Genomic DNA, 22,556 nt, shown 5'->3' on the forward strand with positions numbered 1-22,556 from the left:
TGTGATCACCTTAGAATCTTTGTCAGCTGTAAGTTTTTTAACTTTTTAATTAAATATCCTAAACACTTTAAGTTTGTAAATACAACACACATTTTGTACACAGTACAATCACATTCTCCTGTCTTCTCTAGGTGTGAAATGAATTAGCAGGTGATTTGAGGAAACAGTGCACAGCCCACTGAGCTCTGTCAGAGAAGAGGCGGCACTGATTGGATTTCTGACTTATATCACAGTTCAATATTTTATTAATTTTATTATTTTATTAATAATTAGTCTTAGAATTTGCACTGTGATAAATTGTTGCACTTCCACATCTTGTAAAAAATAATTTGCAAGCCTGTGTTCAAACATACTGTAACACTTCAGGGTTCACGTTGGTGCCCTCGCTTCTGCCGCCCCTCCACCATCGGGGACTTGAACCCCGGCCTCCGGCATCACTCCGCAGGGACCCAGCCACTTGAGCCAAAGGGAAATCTCCCATCAGCCCACTGGCTGCAGTCCCTGCTATTCACAGGGAAGGGCGGTGACGTCACCACGCTGGTAAGCCGGCTCTCACAAGCAACGGAGGCCGTATGCATTAAAATATGTTAAATCTGACTAGTATCATAAAACCAGGGTTCACTTTGTTTCTCTCTCACTACTCTCTCTCACCCATTGCGATTCAGATACAGAATGGTTAAAAATGGGAACAGGTGAGGCAAGCAGAGGGAAGGGGGACCGGGGAGGCGTCTTCCCACCTCTAAGACTAAAGAAAGTGTCAAAGAGAAATGGCTTGAGCGACATACAGAGCCGATAAAGTTTGGTGCGGTCATCTCTGCTTTAAAGGTACACTCCTTGTGGATGAATTTTCACCTCGAACGTTTGCCCACCAGCTAACACACAGAAGCAAACTGAACACAAAATGTACTTGCAAGAATAGAAATTACAAACATAAAAAACATACTTGCTTTATACTGTTATACTGTACGGCATACTAAAACATTCTATGGTCACTACACTGCCCACTAAATCTCTTTCCTACAATTTCATGGGGGCAAGGTCACGTACAGATGCAGCCATTCAAACTGCAAGGTACAAACCCATCCTGCACGTAACTACCCACAAGCCACTGCAGCGTACCGCAGTACGTGATTGGCTGGCTAAAATGACCGACAGGGGTTCTCGTAGTACATTGGTCATTAGTGAAAAGATTTAATCATTTAATCTCTTTACTGTGCACGTTTTAATCCGCTTAGTATTAAATATTTATATGGAATTTTACAACTAAAGGGAAATTTTAGTAGCTGAGCATAAAAGAAGAGGAGCATAATGCATCTGATGGTCAGAAACTATATTAATTTAGGAACATAAACATATTATGTAAACTGTATATGGCTGGTCAGTAACTACAGTTTACATAATATGGTTAATATGTTCACCAATGTATTTTAAAGAAAAAATACACAACAGTATTCTACTTTCTCCCTAAACATTTTAAGCATCAAAGTCTTACATGTGGTTATTTTGGAAACGTTTTTACGTGTTCCTTCTGACCTTATTTAGTTTATATACTGTAACGAATTCGGGTTTTGGTACGGAATGGAGCAGGCATGGGACTCAGAGAATATGGTTGAACACAATTATTAACTTGAACTTGAACCGGGAAAGGTACACACACAAGGGCAGGGGTTACAGCGCTGCACCTCCACTGACACACAGACACGAAGGGGCTGTCTCCCAGCCTCCGCCCTACTATATACAGTCCCATAGTCCCACCCCCAGGCGCTGTTCTCAGCTGGCCTTGCGTGCTCATGCTAAAGCGCCCCGCATGGCGCTACAATAGTTTGTGAAAAGTAATAGTGTTTTAACCTTTTCTGTGAATTTCGCTCGTTATCTGCATAAACAAAAGCATACTTTTAGAATTTGATTAACAGGGAATATAATATATCTAAACAAATTAAAAATGATATAATTATATTCATATACTGTAGCACAAAAAGTAGTATAAGATATTCTATTGATATGTGTTCAGCTGTTTCACTGCTTTCCATGTGACTGTGTCTGTGATGTGATGGCTTAAGCATCTGCCTTATATGTCTGCAGTTATAGCCCTGCAATAGAATGAGTTTTCTTTTAACAAGCATTTCTTTGAACAATTAAAATAGCTCCACCAGGCAGTTTTACAAGGTGATTCCGGATACTATAAACTTAATCTAATTTGCATGTGGAATAATGCGGTATGAATATGACACGTTATGTTGTGACAAGCCCACCGCGTTGTACCGCAGCGTACCTCGCTCATTTTGAATGGTTTGCTTCTGTAGCTGATTCACAGCTGGATAGAATTCTATCTTGCAAAAGTTCAGATATTTGTCAACATATTTACTAAAACTATCCATCTCAATAATCTCACTGTGTTAGTCTCATTGTACGCCCCAGTGCTCACTCAATGTTCACACTCCCAGTAAAATAAAAAACCAGTTTCCTGCATTGTCACCTCGCACCAGGGGGGAAGGAAAACTGACAAAGTTGATTAAAGCTCATTCAAAGGGTGTGGTGTGTTAACACAAACTCTGCTTAACAGAGCCGCTTGTAAGAGCAAGGTGACTTTCTGCTCAATTAAATAAAGCTACAGTACAGACAGTACAGATTTTAAATTCTTCAAGCAAAATTAGCTGCTTGTCAAAATCTGCTACTTTGTATGCAATACACAACTTCTCATAAGGTACATTTTGTCTCTTGTGCAAATTTAACAAAGGTTCATTTTTTATAATTCCGAAAATTGAACAGTATGCCTCAGGGACTCATTATAGTATTGTAGCGAATACAGTTTGCACAGGAAAATCAAAATACCACCCCACCCCCCCAGCCAGGTCTCACCGCCCACTGTGCCAAAGCAGTTTTCTTACTTCAGTTATTAATCCAATCTACTTTTACTCATTTACTCATATTTTACTAATGTAAAAATATAGCCAAAAGGATCACTGTAAAAGTTAAATTCCAAGCTGAAAAGACAAGACTCAACGTGTCTTCTCTAACTCTTCAGTTTACATTTTGTCCATGGTCATTCATTATTAATATTGTAACAAATAGCAGGCATACAAATGGTACAAGCCGGTTGCAGTGAGATGACAGTACAGCCCTCTTTTTTCCTTCCTTTATCTTAAAGACTTGCATGAAGAAATCCTAAATTACGAAACCATCACTTATAATAATTCATCCAGATACTGTACACACAGTCACACTGTAGCCAACAACAAGCTATAATAGTGGACTATTTTTATATATTCGGTTATGTAAGAAACAGAGTAATTCTCTGATCGGGTTTGAACCGTCTGGTTGTAGCGCACTACATGACAGTCCATTACCTATTACCACTATAAGGACAATAATATATTTATATATGTATTTAAAAATGAATGTCAAATGTTTCCAAAATGTCCCCTTGCGATATTTTAGTTCCTTAGTTACACGACTCCATATTAATATTACTATCAAGACATATTATCAGTATAATCAGTATATTTTTTAATTAAATTCAGGTATTTTAAATGTTCAATTAAAAAGTGGTTTTTAACTATCTAAACCATTTTTTAGAGCTTTTAAAGTCACACAATGCTTTAGTTAGGCAGGAACATGTCATTGTATCTTATTTTTTTATTTATTTTTTTAAATTAAAAAAATTGTTTGCCTATCTTGTTGATAGGCTGTTCTCCGATTACTGCAATTGTAAAACAAATCACCATTCCCCCTTCCCTTGTTTAACTTAAAGTTTTCCATTAAGAAATGTTGTGTTTTCTTTCTTCTCTTTTCAACATAGAATAAACCTATTACTTATTCTTGTACTGTGTCACCTGCAAGAAGAAACAAGAGGGAGTAATACTAGAGGAGAAGGAATCATAGGCATTAGCATAATATGAATGTATTATATTCTTATTATTTCCTTTTATCCCAACATTTTTGTTGTGTTAATCAAGTAGTATAGGAGAGGTTCCCCAAGGCTGCAGAATGTTTTGTCTACATATTTTTATTAATGCTGCAAATTAATTTGCTATTAAAAAATCAGCCTCAATCGGCCCCATGGGGATTTTAATGAGGATGTCCAGTCCAGAGTCCAGAGAACCTATTATATTAGGAAATGCTGTAAGAAATGCTTAGATCACTGTGCATAGATACAGGGAACAGAAGCTATATTTACAGTGGATAATATTATATATGAGATAATTACTAATATTTTTATTTTATGAAACCCCTGATTGACAAAATTCACCAATGTTTGGCAAGGAAACAAAATGAATTCCCAAAAAACTGTTTTAATGCACACATTTTCCTCATTGCACAATACACTGTTGCTTTAAGGAACTGATCCGAGTTCCCAACACAGTAAAAAAAAAACACTTTTAACGTTTAGCCATAACGAGCAGTATTCTTACATATAATATTGTGAAATCGACAATCCTGACTTTTGTCAACTTGTTTTCAAAAGTTATTGGTTAACTGAGTAATATCACTACATGAAACAGCCCCCAGTTATATATAACTGTTTTATGTATTTTACAGCTAGACTTTCTTCAGTGACATTATATTATTATTGCATTTATCTTATTTACATTGATTTGTGAAATCTTGAAAGTATAATCTTTTAATCATAGATTGAAAAAGGTGTATTAGTAACACTTAATTATTGGATCACCCAGAAAATTTTCAAAATAAAAATAATAATTCACCAAGCATGTGTACCTTACGGCCGCTTACGGCCACACCACCCTGAACACGCCCGATCTCGTCTGATCTCGGAAGCTAAGCAGGGTCGGGCCTGGTCAGTACTTGGATGGGAGACCGCCTGGGAATACCAGGTGCTGTAAGCTTGGTGTTAGTGGGGCCAGCAGGGGGCGCTCACCCTGTGGTCCATGTGGGTCCTAATGCCCCAGTATAGTGATGGGGACACTATACTGTAAACAGGCGCCGTCCTTCGGATGAGACGTAAAACCTAGGTCCTGACTCTCTGTGGTCATTAAAAATCCCAGGGTGCTTCTCGAAAAGAGTAGGGGTGTAACCCCGGTGTCCTGGCCAAAAATTCCAATTGGCCCTTACCAATCATGGCCTCCTAATACTCCCCCTCTATGAATTGGCTACATTACTCTGCTCTCCTCCCCACTGATAGCTGATGTGTGGTGAGCGTTCTGGCGCACTATGGCTGCCGTCGCATCATCCAGGTGGATGCTACACATTGGTGGTGGTGGAGGGGAGTCCCCATTACCTGTAAAGCGCTTTGAGTGGAGTGTCCAGAAAAGCGCTATATAAGTGTAAGCAATAATTATTATTATTATTACCTTACACTTTGCATTTTTTATATATAAGTACAGATTCCTAAAATGCAGTAATCCTTTTCATATCAGTTGGGTAGTATTGGGGGAGGGAAAGGAATGAGCACAAAAATTATTCACAAACATTTTGACACACAATAAATTCACCCAACTACTGAGGCTATTAGTCATTTTCAACTTGAATGTTGCATGGAGAGCATATATTGAATAAACAGGATGGTTTATAACTTTGTATTGTAGGCAATCTGTGTCATGTCTAACAATTCTGTAGATTTTACTTCTTTGGGTCCAATTTCCTCACAGGCTGTTACAGTTTGCTGGTGTTGCTTTGTTTGAGGTTTAGGACAGAAAGGTAAGTATTGCACCCACTGTGCAGAGAAAAAGCGGAAATTAATTTGAAAAGGTAAATCATAGATTTCCCCACTCTCCAGCATGTCACCTGGATCTTCATGGTGGGCATCTTTCCAAGCTATAGTACCCCGCTCCTGATTCGATCCTGCGATCAAAAAGGAAACCAGACATGTTTGTTTTTTTGTGAGGAGTTGACTCCATCCAAAAAGTCAAAAGTTAGCTTTTGCCACAATAAATCATACAGGACTCCTAGTACAAAGTGGCTTTTGAAGCATTTGGACATGCTTGAAAATAAAATATTTATAAACATATACAGTGAAAAGTTGGCAGAGGACTATTGAAATTTATATTTCAGATCAAAAACAAATATAAGGCACAAGTAAAAAATGTCAGCATTGATTTCTCGATTTTTTGTGCAGAAATTTTGAACCATGTTAGAAGAAAGGGTTTTGTGTTCAACCTTATCCGTTTCAGTTATTTCGTATGTTTCGTGTGTTAGGACGCATTAACAACGTAAACTAGTGTAAAGTTAGCATTTGGTTGTATACACATACTCCTTACATCCAATGGGTATTTCATCAATATCAACATTACCGGACTTTTGATATTTGATATTTGATGTTCCTTGTTCATTTACAGTTCCTCTCTTTCTGTACACCTTTGCCCTTTCATCACTTTGATAAAGGTATAGCTTTGTCTAGTTGGTCCATAAAACTTTGCTCCAGAATTGTTGTAGTTCATCTTTCTTGTTTTTAGTGCTGATGAGAGTCCTGTATGTTGCAGTGTAGCCCATGAAAATCTCTAATCAAAGTCTTCTGTAATTTAATTTAATTTAATTAATTTTAAGATGCTTTCCATCACCCTTGCACTCTGGAGATTTTCTACAATCTCTTTTGCTGTTATTTTAAGGGTTTTCTTAATGATGTTTCTATCAACTGCTGCCATCTTCCATGGATGACCTGGTTTTTGACAACTGCTTATGTAAAGCTAGTGCCCACCCCAATATTTCAAGATACTTGAGCTTGTAGCCGAGCATCATCTACAATTGATAGGTGGTGTAGTTGGTTTTAAGTTGTTGCAAGTTGTGACAGAGGTAGTTTACAAATGGAAATTATCAGGGGTATGAATAAATCTAAATGGATTCTATAATTTTGTAGATTGTATAGATTGGCTGGGTAGTTCAAACAACTGAAATTATGTGCAACACTTACAGTACATAGGACACAAAGATCATTGAACTTATTATATGCACTTTAACTAATTTACATTTGCTGTAGAAAATAAGTTAATTACATCCACAATCATTTTTTTTTAGTTACTAATTTATCTTTGCAGTTCTTCTCCCGAAAGTTTTGGTTAAAATATTCACTTAAAAAATTCTGCACACCCTTTTTAGTTCATAAAAATGGGGCATTGTTGGAAGGAGGTCTATTTGTTTACAAGACGCTGTAAGTAATAAAAACCTCACTGTACAGCAAACAGATTTGGTAGACATATAATGGGATCACGTGGTACCCATTCTCATGGATGATGATGGTATACAACAGAGAGCACAAATATTACAGCATCAGATAATAATATCCAGTATATAAAGGAAACATTTTGTTGTAATAGTGTCATATGGTAAATCTAAATGCTCAAGTACTATGCCAGATTGGCTGCTGCTTACCTGGGATGGTGTTATCAAGAATGAATCCAAAGAAACCTCCCACAAACATACTGGTGGTCAACAAAACACGTAGAACACTGTCCAATTCAATCACACCTGGAAACAAATGTATCATAGGAAAGTTTGTGATTTTGTAGAATACAGACACAGAGCAGAAATGTTGTACAGTATATCTACTTCTAAAACACATAGAACTTTCACACATTTGATAGACTATCCCTCAAACCCTCCAATAACTTAAGATGTTAAGTTGTATCTAATTTGCAGCAGAACACACTCATGTAGAGTCAGAACTAGAAACTGTTTATACAAGTTTTGTTCTAACTTTTTTGTTTTTTAAAACTAGGTTTAACATGATAAGAATGTTATTAAAAGCTAACTATAAATAAATTAAAAAGTGGACAATGATGGTTCTTAAATAATAATGTGTGACAGAATATGGGGTAAGGTTATAGGGTGATTTACTATGGGTCTGGGATATAACATAGTCTCCTACTCCTGTAGTTTTTCCCCCATTTCATGTTGAAAAAATAAAAGCTAATCAGAGTCGGGTTGTTCTGTTCAAGAACAGCTGCTGTTATTGGAAGTGTGCTTGGGTGTGGAAGATGGTTGTGAGCTGTCTATTGTCTTTGAACCAGGTATTTGTACTGAAAACTATTTGTTTTAGAAAACTAAAAGAAATACGGAAACAAGCACTTCTGTCTTTTGGAGAGCAGTATTTTGGAGAACAAAGACAGAATATTTTTTTTTCAGATTTGTCTAATTTTGCAGGAAACCAAGAATTAAGTCTTCAAACAAAGGAATAGTATTTTTTTTTTGCTACAAGGAAGCGGGAAGACAACCATTTTGTGCCAAAAGGCTAGAGACAAGCTAGGAAAACCCAGCTATTTAACTAACAAAATCTCAAGGTGCCACAGTTGCCTTACTTTAATGCAGTAACTTAACTACCGTTGATAAATTAATTTTATTATTCTTACACAGCTCTACTATAACCATTTTAAATACAATTTGTTAAAGTAGACTTATCAGTAAATTTCCACGTAGTTTCATGGGTTAAGAAGCTATATTCCCTGGGAATCAAAATCGAGTGAACAATGCAGCGAGTGAGCATGTTGCTCTCCTCATGAAATAGAAAAAAAATTCTACTACAGGAGAGGATGCTCTGTACACAAGTGATCTCACATAGGCAATTCCCTCATCCACAATTCATTATCTGATATTTAGACCTTACCAGTTTCAATAGCCATTGGGTGCTTATTTATCCAGTTCGGTATCACCAGACCAGAAAACATGGAAAACCCAAAAATGAAGAGGTTCCGGGATGAGTTCATATCTGCATACTGATAATAATGAACAATTACATTCATTGTGAGCGAGTTAAAATTTGGATGAGTTAAAAGGATGTGATGCAAGATTAATTATGAAATGCTGGAACTAAATTTAGTGTGAATAATACACTCTCCTTGTAACAGGCACCCTACCAAAACACAAAGAGCCACAAATTCTAGATTTGTGTTCAGTTTATATTTTTTTTGTTTAGGCTCAAAAGTGCCACAGTTCAGTTCATTAGCGCCCTTTGAATGTATTGAGATAGCATAGTCAATTCTGTCATTTTATTTTCACAAATAAATAATCTCATGAAAAATTCAGTAATTGAGTTAGATTCTAATCAATGCAATAGAGGGACAAAATATGTATTTTGTGTGACACACATTTTGTGTGACTCACCTAGCTTAGAGAATGGCAGCGAAGCCATTGTGGATATGATAACCAAATCCTCCAAAAGACCCCCAAAATATAATGCAGAGTCTTTAACTAACAAGTTAATTATGCACAACCTTTAAGTTGACCAAATCAGTTCAGATATACATGTGATATGAATTTGTAAGATGATTTGCAAGACCATTGACCTAGTGTTTTGATGATTGAGATTTCCAATAGGAGCTGTGGAACATGTGCACCAATTCTGAAAGAGTGTCTGAAAAAGTGAACAGCATTAATGCCAACTTAGTTAACACTGTGCAGAAATTATGTAGGAACGAATGGTGAGTAACAAAGAATTGCTTTTCAATGAAGAACAAAGAGTTGGATGAGATGGGTGATTGGGACAAATATAGGGATTAGTACACACAAAGAGATTTGTAAGGGCTGATGATGGAATTGAGCTTATAGTATTGAATGAAAACACATTGATCTGACTGATCAGTCAGCTGGCTTTAAGATGTCAAGTAATTTTACTGTGAAATCAGATAAACATCTAAAAGTAAGATCTACAAGGGTGATGGGTATGGCTACTAACATGAATTTGGCACACTGCAAGAAATCAGATGAAAGCAAGAAATAATGCTTTAGGAGTTAACCTACAAAAGAGGAATGGTAGCCGCTTTGTAGCAAGCTAATATAGTATGCTCAGTGCTAATAGGCAGACATTACGGAAGAGACAAATGGAAGAGACAATTCCACTTAAATTGCCATGGAGAGCGTAGGGTGGAGTGGAGAACAACATTCCAAGTGAGTAAAGGAAACAGGGAATGGAAATTTCGATTATGACTAGGGGAAACTGGTGTACTGTAGGTGTGTGGTCCATGACTGGAACCAAGATTCAGAATGTATGGAACTGAATGCAAGATTCAGTACTCTAGTTTGAGAACTCAGGATGTGGACAGCTTAAATTATGAATTGATTATAATGCAGTGGCATATTGATTTCATAATGAAGAGATTGGAGACAAAGCTCTGCTGTAAAATGATGGTTGTAGAATAATTGAAGTGAACAAGAAGAGCAAAAGATTACACTGTCACGGAAGCCAGGGCCTAGCCGTGGAGAGAGACCGCTGAGACGGGAGGACCCCCATGTTTGCTCCGGGCTCAAGGGACCAGGTGGAGTTGGAACGAGACATAAGCCCTCAGGTAGCAGACGTGGGGCAATCTGGTGAGGTGAGCCTCTCGACAACCGATCCCAATGTTGAGTGAGGAGGAAAGGGAGACCCGGAAATATAAAGCCCCAGACAACAAGACACTCCGGAAGAACATGTAAAGCACAGGGAAACTAGGAACATGACAGAGCAGGAGCACCCTCTAGATGTGGATGAAAGGAAAAGGCTGAAAAGGCATTTATGATGCAACTGAATTTGGGTTACGATAAGATGAGGTAAGAGTTGGAGTTGAGAGCAATCCCCAAAGATTTGATAGACATGGAGGGTCATAATGCCTTCTGAACAGGGAATTGTGAAGATTTATGTGGTGTCCAAGAGTCTGGTGCATGATGCACTAAATTTCCCTAACCTGTCGTGGAGAGGTATCAAACTGGACAAAGTGCATAACTGTGAAAGTGTTTATTTTTTAATCTTGGCTTTTGTGAAGCTAGTGCTTCACAAGAGCTGCAGATGTGAAGTAGCAGCAACTGGAATGTCTGTACTCAGTTGATCTGAAAATATGGACATGTCCTCCAGTGAAGATAATAGTGGATCCAACAGCATTTATTACCTTGATGAGGATGCGAGAAGACTGAAATAGAAGGAGTAAGATGGAGACACAGAGAATGAGCATTGGAGTGATGTCTGAGAATAATAGTTGAAGGTGAAGCAATTGATACAACAATGGTTTGTTCCAAAGTTCTGGGGAGAAGTGACATGAGGAGAGCTGGAAGAAATAAGAGACACCCTGCAGGTGCAGGGAGCTGGTTGTTTTCTACTGAGAAGTTGAGGTCAAAGAACTGCTTAATTAAGATGGTGAGGAATGGTGGTCAGAGCACTGAATCCAGCTGTGCTAAGAAGGGAGTAGAATATCAAGCTTGAAATTAGCATGCAACAACACAGGGGAACAGGAACAACCAAGGTAACTGTAGAAACACAGAGAGTCTGGCTGTCTGAGATACGTGAAGGAAAGTCCTGGGTCTAACCTTCCTTCCGAAATTCAGTTATGTGCTCCATGTATTTGTGATCAAGAGATTAACATGAATGGTAAGCACAACATAACTGTTAATGTTAAATGCTAATTTAACATGTTAAATGTTAATTTTCTACCAAAAAGTAGAAAAAAAACACAAATTTTTGGTTGTCTTCTTCACTTGAGGGTGACTCAACAACTGAAATATTGTACTTCTTTCACCTTTGTAGAATAAAATAAACATTTACTTGTTCTAGCATAATACACATGTTACTATTAAAAATTCCAAATACATTTGACGGGTACTCAAACTCCCAATAGGGTGGATCCACTAGGGTGGATTTTAAAATCCTAAAAAAATTTTTTTACATCATCTCTACATGAGGTAAAAAATCAAGATAAAACAATTCGTAGTATTTTTTTAAGACAAGCAGTCACAATGCCTAATCTTGTGCATTTAACATTTAACATTATTATATAGTACTTTTCATTAAAAGTACTATGTATTTCAGTTGCCCAGCCCTTACTGTAATAAATATAAACATTAAAAGTAAAGACAGGCTGTTTTCAGTCAGCTTTCAGTTCCAAAATTTTGATTTTTTTCAGAAATGTCTGAAAGTTTAAACATTTTGAAACCCTTCTGGATCTGCCAAATGGGCAGAAATAAAAGCTGAGAATAAACATTTTGTTCTAAAAAGTGAATGGTTGGTGACTTTTTCTTACACAGAGATGTTAAAACATGGTGAAAGAAATAGAACTCATAACATTTAAAATGATAATGATAATTGTTAAAATGATAATTGTCCTGTTGGCTAGCAAAGATTTGTTTTGAAAGAATCAAATGTTGCTTCTCTTGCCTTGGTAATTCTTATATTTTCATGTTTTGTTTGTGTGTATTTGCAAATATTAGGCTGTCAAAATATTTGGCAGTAGGTACCTGAACAAGTAAAAACATGGTTTTAATTTAAACTAAATTAAAACAAGCTGTTGCTCATTTAAATCATTAGAAAATTATCATTCAAAATATTAAATACCTGTAGGTTTGCAACTCCAGCAGCAGATATGACACCAAACATAACAAGGAACATTCCACCAATAACTGGTGTTGGGATTGTGGTAAAAATGGCTCCAATCTTCCCAAACGTTCCCATAACTATCATTAGAATTCCACTGGTAACAATTACCACCCGGCTCCCCACCTGTGTGTAAAGATCAAACATGGATGATCAATTCATTTTTTTCCATCATTTTTACGTCTTTTTCTCAAAAGAGAAATTTGCAGTTCAAAAGACTGCAAATAAATTATTTACAATGCTATAACTACTTTTTTATTTTAGTATTTAAAGTTGATTTGTTTGCCAAAATTATTAAGCCTAATTAAAAAATAATAGTAAGCTGTTTAATAAGTGAATCACATTACATTACTTTGTCCAGTAAATTAATTCCCAAATGACCGTGCAACTGTGGACTGTGTAGTTGATGTTGTTTGGCTTTTTCAGGAAACCTATGTATTTATGCCTGCATGTATTAGGTATCTGTTTTTGTTGGTGTATGTCCCCACTTCCATCATAATTTGGTTTCAAAACAGATTATTACATTTTATGGAAATAAAGAGGGAATAAAAGACAGTGATTACATATGAGAAAGTAGATGTAGTTTACAAATATTTTTTCACAATGAATACAAGTCCAAATAACACTAATAATCCAAATAATAATAGTCCACATCTCACCTTAGTGATGCCTAGTGCTCCCACATTCTCACTGTAGGAGGTGGTCCCATTTCCTGTACCCCATATACCTGCCAGCAGGCAGCCAATGCCTTCAATACCCACTCCTCGGTTGATGGCATGTTTTGGTGGAGGAGGAGCACCAGATAGTCTTGCACAGGCATGGTAATCGCCCACAGACTCTATCATGGAAGAAATCACCCCAGCCAAGATGCCAAATACCCCTGCAGGGCTCACAGTTGGAACACCCCATTGGCCTGATTGTGAAGAAAAATGGAAAGCAAATGCTACAAATTGTGTGCACATCATTCCATTTGATGACTATTGTATATCAATTTATTACCACACTGGCAAATAAGATGATATCCAGCATGGCTTTTAATGTTAAAGGGGAAGTCAGTCGTCGTCATATCTAACAAGAATTCCTGCTTGTATAAATCATGATTCAGACACTTTACCTGGGTATGGGAATCTGAACCAGGGTGCTCTGCCTAGCACATCTCCCTTCATATCAGTGCGAGCCAGATAGCCATACATCCCAGGTTCTGATGGCAAAATATTGTACTCAGTCAGGATATAGCAAATAAGCCATGAAAATGTAATTCCAAGGAGCACCTCAAAAAGAAAAAGAAAAAATAAGCTTACATGACTGGCATAGCGTCATAGCCTTAGATTGAATAGAGCTCAATGTGCATGTCTCACATGTTTTTGTATTTCTTTTTGTTGTCATGTGATTTCCCCCATTATTTTTACACCTGTGTCCCAGATGTCAAAATTGAAAACCTGTTTGTTTCAGCAATGCTCTGCGTCTATCAACCCTGAGGTCAGTGTTTGATTCCTGGTCAAGGCACATGTTTTTCTTTTAACAAATAAAATTAATAAAAAATAAAATGACAAAAATTATGTACACTATATTGACATTTTATTATTTTATATATCACAACGTGTTCAATAAATAAATTTAAAATATGAATGAGCAAATGCAAATACTGTCAACAGTAGAGTAGTAGAGTAGAGTCGTTTATTGACATATGTATACGTACATTGGAATTCTTAATCGCACTGATCTCTCGGGACATACACAGTACAAAAGACAACACCACATAATGTAGACAACTGGGACAATAAATATGTTGTGGAAAATAAATAAATATTTAGTAGTGAGACAAAAAGAAAAAAAATGGCATTGCAGTTAGCTGTTGAGGATGTGTACTGCAGTGGGATAGAAGCTGTTTTTGAGTCTAGTGGTCCTTGCCTTAACAGTGCAGTATTGCATGCCAGAGGGTACAGGATGGTTGGGATCCTGAATGATGGATTGGACTTTATTGTGACAGTGGATGGTGTGGATCTCACCGACTGATGATAAATCACAACCTATAATCCTCTGTGCCATTGCCACAAACCTTTGTAGTGTATCTCTGTCTTGCGAGGTAGTACTGCTGTACCACACAGTGATGCCACTAGTGAGAACACTTTCTATGGTGCTGTGGAAAAAAGTTGAGGAACTGTTTCTCCATACCACATTTTTTTAAGCACCTCAAAGTGCTAGCGCTGTTGTGCCTTTTTCAGACTGGCTGCAGTGTTGTGAGATCAAGCCAAGTCTGTGGAGAGGAACTTTAAGCAGTTGACAGTTTCCACTGCTTTGCCATTGATGCTGATTGGGGCATGACTCGCTCTGGGTTTCCTGAAGTCCACAATTAGTTATTTTGTCTTGTTGACATTCAGGTCCAGATTGTTGTCAAGGCACCATCTCGTAAGATGCTCCACCTCACTCCTGTATGTGGGACTCATAGATGTTGTTGATCAGCCCAATAATAGTGGTGTCATCTACCAACTTAATGATGCGGTTGCAGTTCTAAGTGGCTATACAGTCGTGGGTGAACAAGGAGCCCAGGACTGAGCCAGCAGCATTGTGGAGCTCCAGTGTTTAGGATCATTGTAGAGGAGATATTGTGCCAATTTTCACCATCTGAGGTCTGCCCATCAGGAAATCCAGTATGCAGTTGCAGATGGAGTGGCATAAGCCCAGAGTCCTGAGTTTTGGGACCAGTTTGGCAGGAACAATTGTGTTGAAGGCCGAGCTGTAATCAATAGACAGCATCCTAACATAGGTGCCATGTCCGTCTAAATGTTCTAGGACGGTATGAAGTGCTAGAGATATGGCATCATCAATTGACCTATTCGAGTGGTTAGCAAACTGAAGTGGGTCAAGGGAGTCTGGGATAGAGCAATATACTGTATACTGTATAGGACAATCTTAGTCTTTCCGGGCACTTCATGACCACTGAAGTGAGTGCCATGGGCGGTAATTGTTCAAGCAAGTTACCTTGGTCTTTTTGAGCAGTGGCACAATTGTGGTTTTCTTAAAGCAATCTGGTACAACTGACAGGGACAGAGAGGTTAAAAATGTTTGTATACATGGGAGATAGCTAGTCTGCTATCAGGTTTTAAGGACATGAGGAGAGACACCATCTGGGCCAGCTGCTTTGCAGGTTTTCATTCTCTTAAAAGTAGTTTGTGAAAGCCTGCAAGCATTGCCACATACGCCTTGAGTCACCCCCAATCTGTTTTTCTCATTTGTCCTTGTATTCCTGCTTTGCCAGTTTAAAAGCTTTCTCCAGGTCATACCTTGATTTTTTATACAGTTCTCTGTCACCTGATTTGAAGTCAGCAGACTGCGCTTTAAGTTTGGAGCAAGCTTTGTTCATCCAGGGCTTCTGATTGGGATATAACCGGATCTTCTTGGTAGGAATACATCTGTACACACAGTAGTTGACGTACTGTAGGATGTGACCACCTCTGTATACTTATTTAGATCAGTGGACGAATCTTTGAATATACACCAATCAGTCATTTGTAATTGGGAGTTGCAGTGGGAGTTCAATTCAATTCAGTTCAAAATACTGCATCATAATGTAGCAATTAAAAACAAGCCTTAAATGCAATAGTATATATTTATAATTATAATCGACAATAACAAAGAATTAAAATGAGCACTGAAACTGAACTATAATAACCTATCTGATCACTATTAACAATATTAATGAATTCATAATTAACTATTTTTAACTGCTTGTATTTTGTAAACCTTCCATTTTCTTATTAAAACGTCTATTTTTGAGACACGATGCTTAAAATGTTTAGAACTTTGCAAACAAATGACAGAACCTTCAAACCACAGGCATTTTAAAGATCACGATTTTTGATCACATTTATATAAAGAACAACTAGTACCTGGTTCCATTTTAAGAAAGTTTGAAAAAAGTAGATCCCAGGTGTAAGAGTTCATACTCCGAGAATACTGTAACTATTCGTAAGTATGCAAAACACCTGACCATATAAAGCAGAATAATACAAACTCATTGGGTTCAGCCACTCCTTAAACTTGAGAAACATTCTGTATTTTCTGCTTTTACTCAGATAAGAATAAACTACATATAGATTTATTTTGATAGGATGAAAGATGTTCTGTGCTCAATAGCTTTTCCACCACAGTACGCATTATGTTACATTTTTTACGCATTACATGCAAATCACATGAAGTCATATCCACAGATACAGTATACCAAAACCATAGCATTGACACAGGTCAATGAACTGTAGTGTAATTGTATACCATATAAATATACTGTGTATACAGTATGATACTGTAAGGTTTTAAAGCCACTACAATCCAGTATCTGAAACATATTTTCATAATCAAAATTTGCATAAAGAAGTAAACCTGAAAGAAGCACATCACTTTTACAAGCTATAGTAGAAAATATACTCTATATATCAAACAGAGTAATTTTGTTTTTGTAAATAAAAACAATATTCATTTAACATTTTACCTAATGTAATACACAGTTTAAAATTAATAAAAGTCTAATCAGTATACAACTTCTATACAACTTCAATATTCTAGGCTTTTGAAGAACGTCTTTCACACTTTTCAGAAACCTCTGGGGAATGAGCTGCTGCTCTCAGTTACCTGACTACTTGCTGTAAGGCAATTGATGATGACAGATGGCAGATGATGTCAGTTTTCCTACTATTCTCAACACAAGCAATAAGAATGAGCCTATAGAAATGTAGAAAGTGTGTAGAAGTGAATATTTCAATTTATTTTAGTTCTCATCTTGATAGTGATAGAATAAAATCTTTCTCTGTAAATGTAATTTGAGGCATAAAATAATGTGAATTTTTAAATAATTGCTTAGTATCTTGGTTTCAAATACCTAAATCTGTTAGCTACATTTGTTTTATATTTAGGAATTTATTAGGGTTAAATTACTATATCAAAGTCACACCTCTAAATACCTTTCTCATTGTTAGTTATTATTTCATTGTAAGTCTGTAAGTCTTCTGTTTGAAAATAAAACTGCTCACAAAAAGTCACAAAAATATCCTCCTTAACACTCAATATACAAAAACGTCTATAGTTATATAACCACCTGAAACCCACAAAAAAGAAAAAATTAAATGTTACCTTAAAATAAATGGTATTTCAACTGCTTGTTGACTGCTAAAACTGCTAATAAATTGCAGATGCATCTATGTATTTGACTCCTGTATTTTCCACACCATTCACCACAATTAACAAGTCTTCCCTTCACATTTTTAATGACATCGATATTTAAGTTTTAAAATAACATTAAGTACAACTATTTAAACATCGTAAATGAATAAACATGTATTTGCTTTCATTTAGCAGTTAATTCCAATGGTTAGGAGTTGACCTGAAACCACCCCCCATTCTCATTGGAAATCTGATTTTAATTTACTTTTTAACTCCTTTACCTATAGTTCAAGGCAGTGATGATGGAGGGCAATACCACAGCACAAAAGTAGTGTTTGGGCCCTGGACTACTTAATGGAGGAGAGAGCTATAAGAGAAAGTAATGCCAGGGCCACAAGCCACCACTGGAGCTGTGAGGTGATGAAGGGTGTTCCAGGGGCAGACAGAGAGTATAATCATATCTGGAGAGCACAACCAGCCTGCCTTTCCTTGGAAGGCAACAATTGGAAGGGAGGGAAAGCCCAGGAGAGGGATAGGTGTAAAGATATATTTTCCTTAGGCCCCTTCTCAAGCACAGGTCCAGTCAAACCTGTATGCAACTCCACACTTTCCCTCTGAATGGTGTGTTTACTACCCAAATTAAGAGGGTCTTTGATCAGGGTAGGAATCACCAAGTATAAGGCACAAAATTGCTTCAGCACTAGAGCACCACTGGCTCAACAATGTAACTTAACAACTTTTGACACCTGGTACCCAAAGGCCCATTCTTGTCACTTTGTGACATTGGTATATAATTATGTTCACCATATTGATGAAACAAGCTTCCACGTCCTTAAAATGAAGACAATATTTATTCTTCTCAGGCTAATCAGATATCTTCTCCGCTTCTACTCAAAGAATAGAAAACAGTGAATCGGTGTCTATAGTTCATATGGAGAAGATTGCAAATGTTATCTACTTGTGAACTAACTTGGCAATTCAGACTTTTGGATAGCACCTTCAGGATGGTGTCCAACCAAATCAATTAAATGTGTTGATAAGTCGCACATCTTTATCTTTTTTAATAATAGTGATATAACAGTGGGATTATCTCTGAAAAGAGTCTTCCTCAATAGCCACACATGTACAGTATGTGTCATGCAGAGCAAATGAAGACATCATTGGAACTAAAAAGATAAAAAATAAATCACTGTAGGTTTATTTCTTCTGTAGAGAAGATTCATTAGGACCATAAATATGAGGAATTTTATATAGAGAGCTGTTGGGATGTGTGCTAAACCCCACACTCTATGATCATTTCAGAAAGTTGTTTGATGAGATTTGGGCAGGTATTAGTAAATAAGGAAAGTAGTATAAATGGTCTCCTTTCATTTGAAACCTTTCTGAACCTGAAGTTCTAGGGTCTGTATTTTATCTTGAAAATGCTGTGGCACAAAATCAGTTCACTGATACTTACTGGAAGAATCTGAAAGACATAGATCCTGGAGATGTGAAATTTCTTTGTCTTGCTATAGGCAGGGAGGGGAACAGGGATGTGTCGGAGGTACTGTGAGAACAGGATTATCAGAACTGTGGTCCTACAGATGGAAAAAACAATATTTACTGCCAGAAACCACAACAACCATAGCCTGTTACTAAAAATTTCACTTGGAGAGTACTGGTGAAAAACAATATAAGTTCTAACCCGCATACCATATTTGTTCTGTATTGGTATGTCTAAATTCAAAAGGGAAAACATTCAGAAAGGGGAGTTTAATTAGTTTGATTTGGGGAGTGGACTAAATAGTCTTGCATAGTCTAAGTGTGTAGTTACATTAATTTTGAAAACATAAAATACATACAATTAGTAATTTATTAACTGATTTTCAAAGCAAAACATTAATGTAGGGACAATTTTCCCTATTTTAAACTCATTATTATGTGTAAGCAGTGAATTAATTCAAACATATACTCAAAAATGGCTGAATACAGCCATTTTTACACTGCAGGGCCAAGGTCAGCTGTATTATTATATCCAGTCTGTTTATTCTATATTGAAGTGTTACACTGTCAGTTCACACCATAAATCAATTCTAGATTAAATTCAAATATATGCAGTATTTTTAATTTACATGCATCATAAGGTATAACTCTTTGCATATTTTATGTTTCTGTCATTGTTCAGCTGTACAATACCATGTAAATAAAATGTTTTTATTAAATTTCTGATTCAATAAAAATATTTTTGTTAAACTTAAAATTTGATGAAAATGTTTCCTACACTTTTTATTTTGCATAATCAGTTTTCATCAGTGTTGGACTTGCTACAAATCTCAGATTCAAAAGATTTAAATCTTTTCTCTTGGAAAAGATTCAAAAGAAATGTTAAACATTCTGTCTTTTCAGAAGCAGAGAATGTAACAGTTTAATTCACAATGATACATAAAGCCTTAGCCACAGCTTTTTATTTGATAAAGTAGTTGTGAAAGATGAACACACATTGAAGAGATCCCCCAGTGGATCCCTGCATCATTCCCAGCTGACTCAAACAGGGACAGACCAATGAGAGAGATGGTGGGTGCAATGGTGAGTGGGCCAATAAATTTCATGAGAAGACCAATGAGCCCAGAGAATCCCACGAAGATCTGGAAACAGGAGGCTACCATGATTGATCCCTGAAGCTACAGAAAAAAAGGATGCAGAATAAATTCTGTACAGCAATCCAAATTAGCATGCTCCCTATTTTTGACTAAAAATAGTACAGCTACTATAACAAAACTGAAGTGTTTTGTCACAAAACTACATTCGATTAAAAACTGAACTTCCCAAATTTTCACAACCTTTTTATACATATAAGGACTACATTCAATTCAATTTGTAATTATAAAACTACAAACAATCAAAGCTCTTTGCCAGTCATTATGGCTGTTTTTATAGCAGACATTATTACTGTCTCTCCCCAGGCCCTCTGCTACAAATCCTAATTTAACTGTTTAACTGATACTGTGAGTGTCAGTCTTATAGTATGGGTGGACCAGCCAGGAGTGTGTCCTGTCCCTCCTGGATTGGACTTAAATAGTGGAAATATTTTACTAGGTTGCTGCTGCAGGGATTTTTCTTATCTCGATTCTCTGTTACTCTTTTCATTAGGTCTTCCCTATGCCACCATCACCTGTATCAGTACTTTCATCAGGTCGTCCATAGGCAGTTCAAAAACATCCTAGCTGTTTCTCAGATTTGATCAAATGTTCATTTCAGCTGAGAACTATCTTGAGGACCAAAAATAAGATACTGTCCCAAAGAGCTACAAGATTACATACTGGAGGGAAAGGTAGCAGGTAGTACTTTCCAAAACTGAGAGAGAAGGAATTTAAATAAAGGTTAGAGTGGCACTAAGTGGAGCTTTCTCTTATTGATAATTAGGTAGATTTCAACTTTTTTCCAAGCAAATAGAGGTCATAGGGTAAACAGACACTCCAAATAGTCCTACATATGTTATGACCCAGTTACAAGGTGATTCAAGAGCATTGAAATGATCAGCAATGTGAAGAGTAGCAGCAAGATAAAAGGAAAGCCCCAAAGGCAGCTTTCCACAGATCCCTAGCAATCACCAGAAAACAAATTCTTTCGTTGGACAGGACCAGGACAAATTTCATGTTTTGAAACAAAAATTCAACACTTAACATATAGCTAAAATTTGGACAACTCCTCATGCATCTTACAAGTTGGATGTACTTTAACTTTGATTCATTAAGCTGAGCTGATGATTACTACAGTTACTGTCACTACTTTTTGAAACGTTTTGCAAAATACAAGAGTGCTAGTACATTTTTCACAACGTAAATTAGCACAATGCCTTTGGTAGTTAAAGTATCATCTTGTCTGTAACACCTGCTGATAACTTGCTGGTCCTTATCTAGATTTTGTGACCTGTACATTTGTGCTTACCTCTCGAATCCTGCTCTGCCATACTTCAATGTACTCTGGTGAGCTGGTATTAACAAGACTGGCATTGTGAGTCCAGGCAGGACACTTCCACTTAGGCATAGACATCACAGCCAGGGAGGGTGCTAGGAAGCTAAATGTCCCTCCTTGGAGAATGGGCAACCTAGCGCACAAGAAATAAAATAAGATTACTTTAAACTTTTCCAAGATGAAATTATTTCAAATCAAATCATAGTTTATTTATCAAATGCACAACAATACAGTGTGCAGCAGTATTTGCTGGCAATGAAATGTCTTTTCTGCGAGCTCACAAAAATCACAAAAACATAAAAACACAAAAACACAAAAACACAAAAATCACAAAATTAAGGTTATGAAAATAAGGTTACATAATAATAGATGTAATAGAAATTGAATAAAACTCAATATGAATAGCTGCTATGTGTCCATGGTGTATGCAATATAAACAAGTAGTGCTGTATGCTGAATACAGTGAAAACTGTGTGTCCATGTAGCCATTACAGGTGATTTTCTAAAGGAGCTGCAGGTTGGCTATTTAGTAGTCTTATTGCTTGGAGGTAGAAGCTGTTCCATAGTCTGTTGGACATGGACCGAATGCTTCGGTACCATTTGCCAGACGGTAGGAGGGAAAACAGTTTGTGACTGGGATGACTGGGGTCCTTGAGAATGGACCTGGCCTTCTTAAGACATCTAGCTGAGTAGATATCCTGGATGTTTGGTAGCTCACAGATGGTAATGAGCTGCGCTGACTTCACCAACCTCTGCAGTACTTTGCGATCCCAAGTAGAGCAGTTCCCATACCAAGCAGTGATACAACCAGTCATTATGCTCTCAATAGTGCACCTGTAGGAGTTGGCCTGGAAATGTGATGGCATGCCAAACGTCTTTAGCCTACGGAGAAAGAATAGGCGCTGCTGTGCTGTTTTGACCACTGTGTTGGTGTGGTGGGTCCAGGTTAAGTCCTCTGATATGTTAACTCCCAGGAACTTAAAACTGCTGACCCTCTCCACTACAGTCCTATTGATGTAGATAGATGTGTGATCTCCTCCCTGGTGTTTCCTACAGTCCACAATCATCTCCTTATTCTTACTGATGTTCAGACAGAAGTTGTTCTCCTGGCACCATGCTGCCAGGGTTTCAACCTCCTCCCTGTACGCAGACTCTTCAC

The 22,556-nt window shown here is 37.1% G+C and overlaps 1 long non-coding RNA gene and 1 other non-coding gene across 2 annotated transcripts in view; one reads left to right on the top strand and one right to left on the bottom strand.

Moving 5' to 3' along the window:
* Positions 1–4,276: 4,276 nt before the first annotated feature.
* LOC102686145 (uncharacterized) overlaps positions 4,277–22,556 on the bottom strand; it is a 53,546-nt gene continuing 35,266 nt past the window's right edge. The window contains exons 4-13 of the long non-coding RNA XR_001479079.2: positions 21,371–21,530; positions 19,922–20,103; positions 18,900–19,020; positions 13,401–13,557; positions 12,946–13,199; positions 12,248–12,412; positions 8,558–8,666; positions 7,327–7,422; positions 5,313–5,802; positions 4,277–4,719 (exon numbers count right to left, since the gene is read on the bottom strand). This is a non-coding gene — a long non-coding RNA (uncharacterized lncRNA). The remainder of the gene's footprint in view (positions 4,720–5,312; positions 5,803–7,326; positions 7,423–8,557; positions 8,667–12,247; positions 12,413–12,945; positions 13,200–13,400; positions 13,558–18,899; positions 19,021–19,921; positions 20,104–21,370; positions 21,531–22,556) is intronic.
* Positions 4,729–4,847, top strand: LOC138240852 (5S ribosomal RNA). Its single transcript, XR_011190134.1, has one exon. It is a non-coding gene; the product is annotated as a 5S ribosomal RNA (ribosomal RNA).

The sequence above is a fragment of the Lepisosteus oculatus genome, chromosome 7, assembly GCF_040954835.1.
Source record: "Lepisosteus oculatus isolate fLepOcu1 chromosome 7, fLepOcu1.hap2, whole genome shotgun sequence".
In the NCBI taxonomy this organism is placed as follows: Eukaryota; Metazoa; Chordata; class Actinopteri; order Semionotiformes; family Lepisosteidae; genus Lepisosteus; species Lepisosteus oculatus.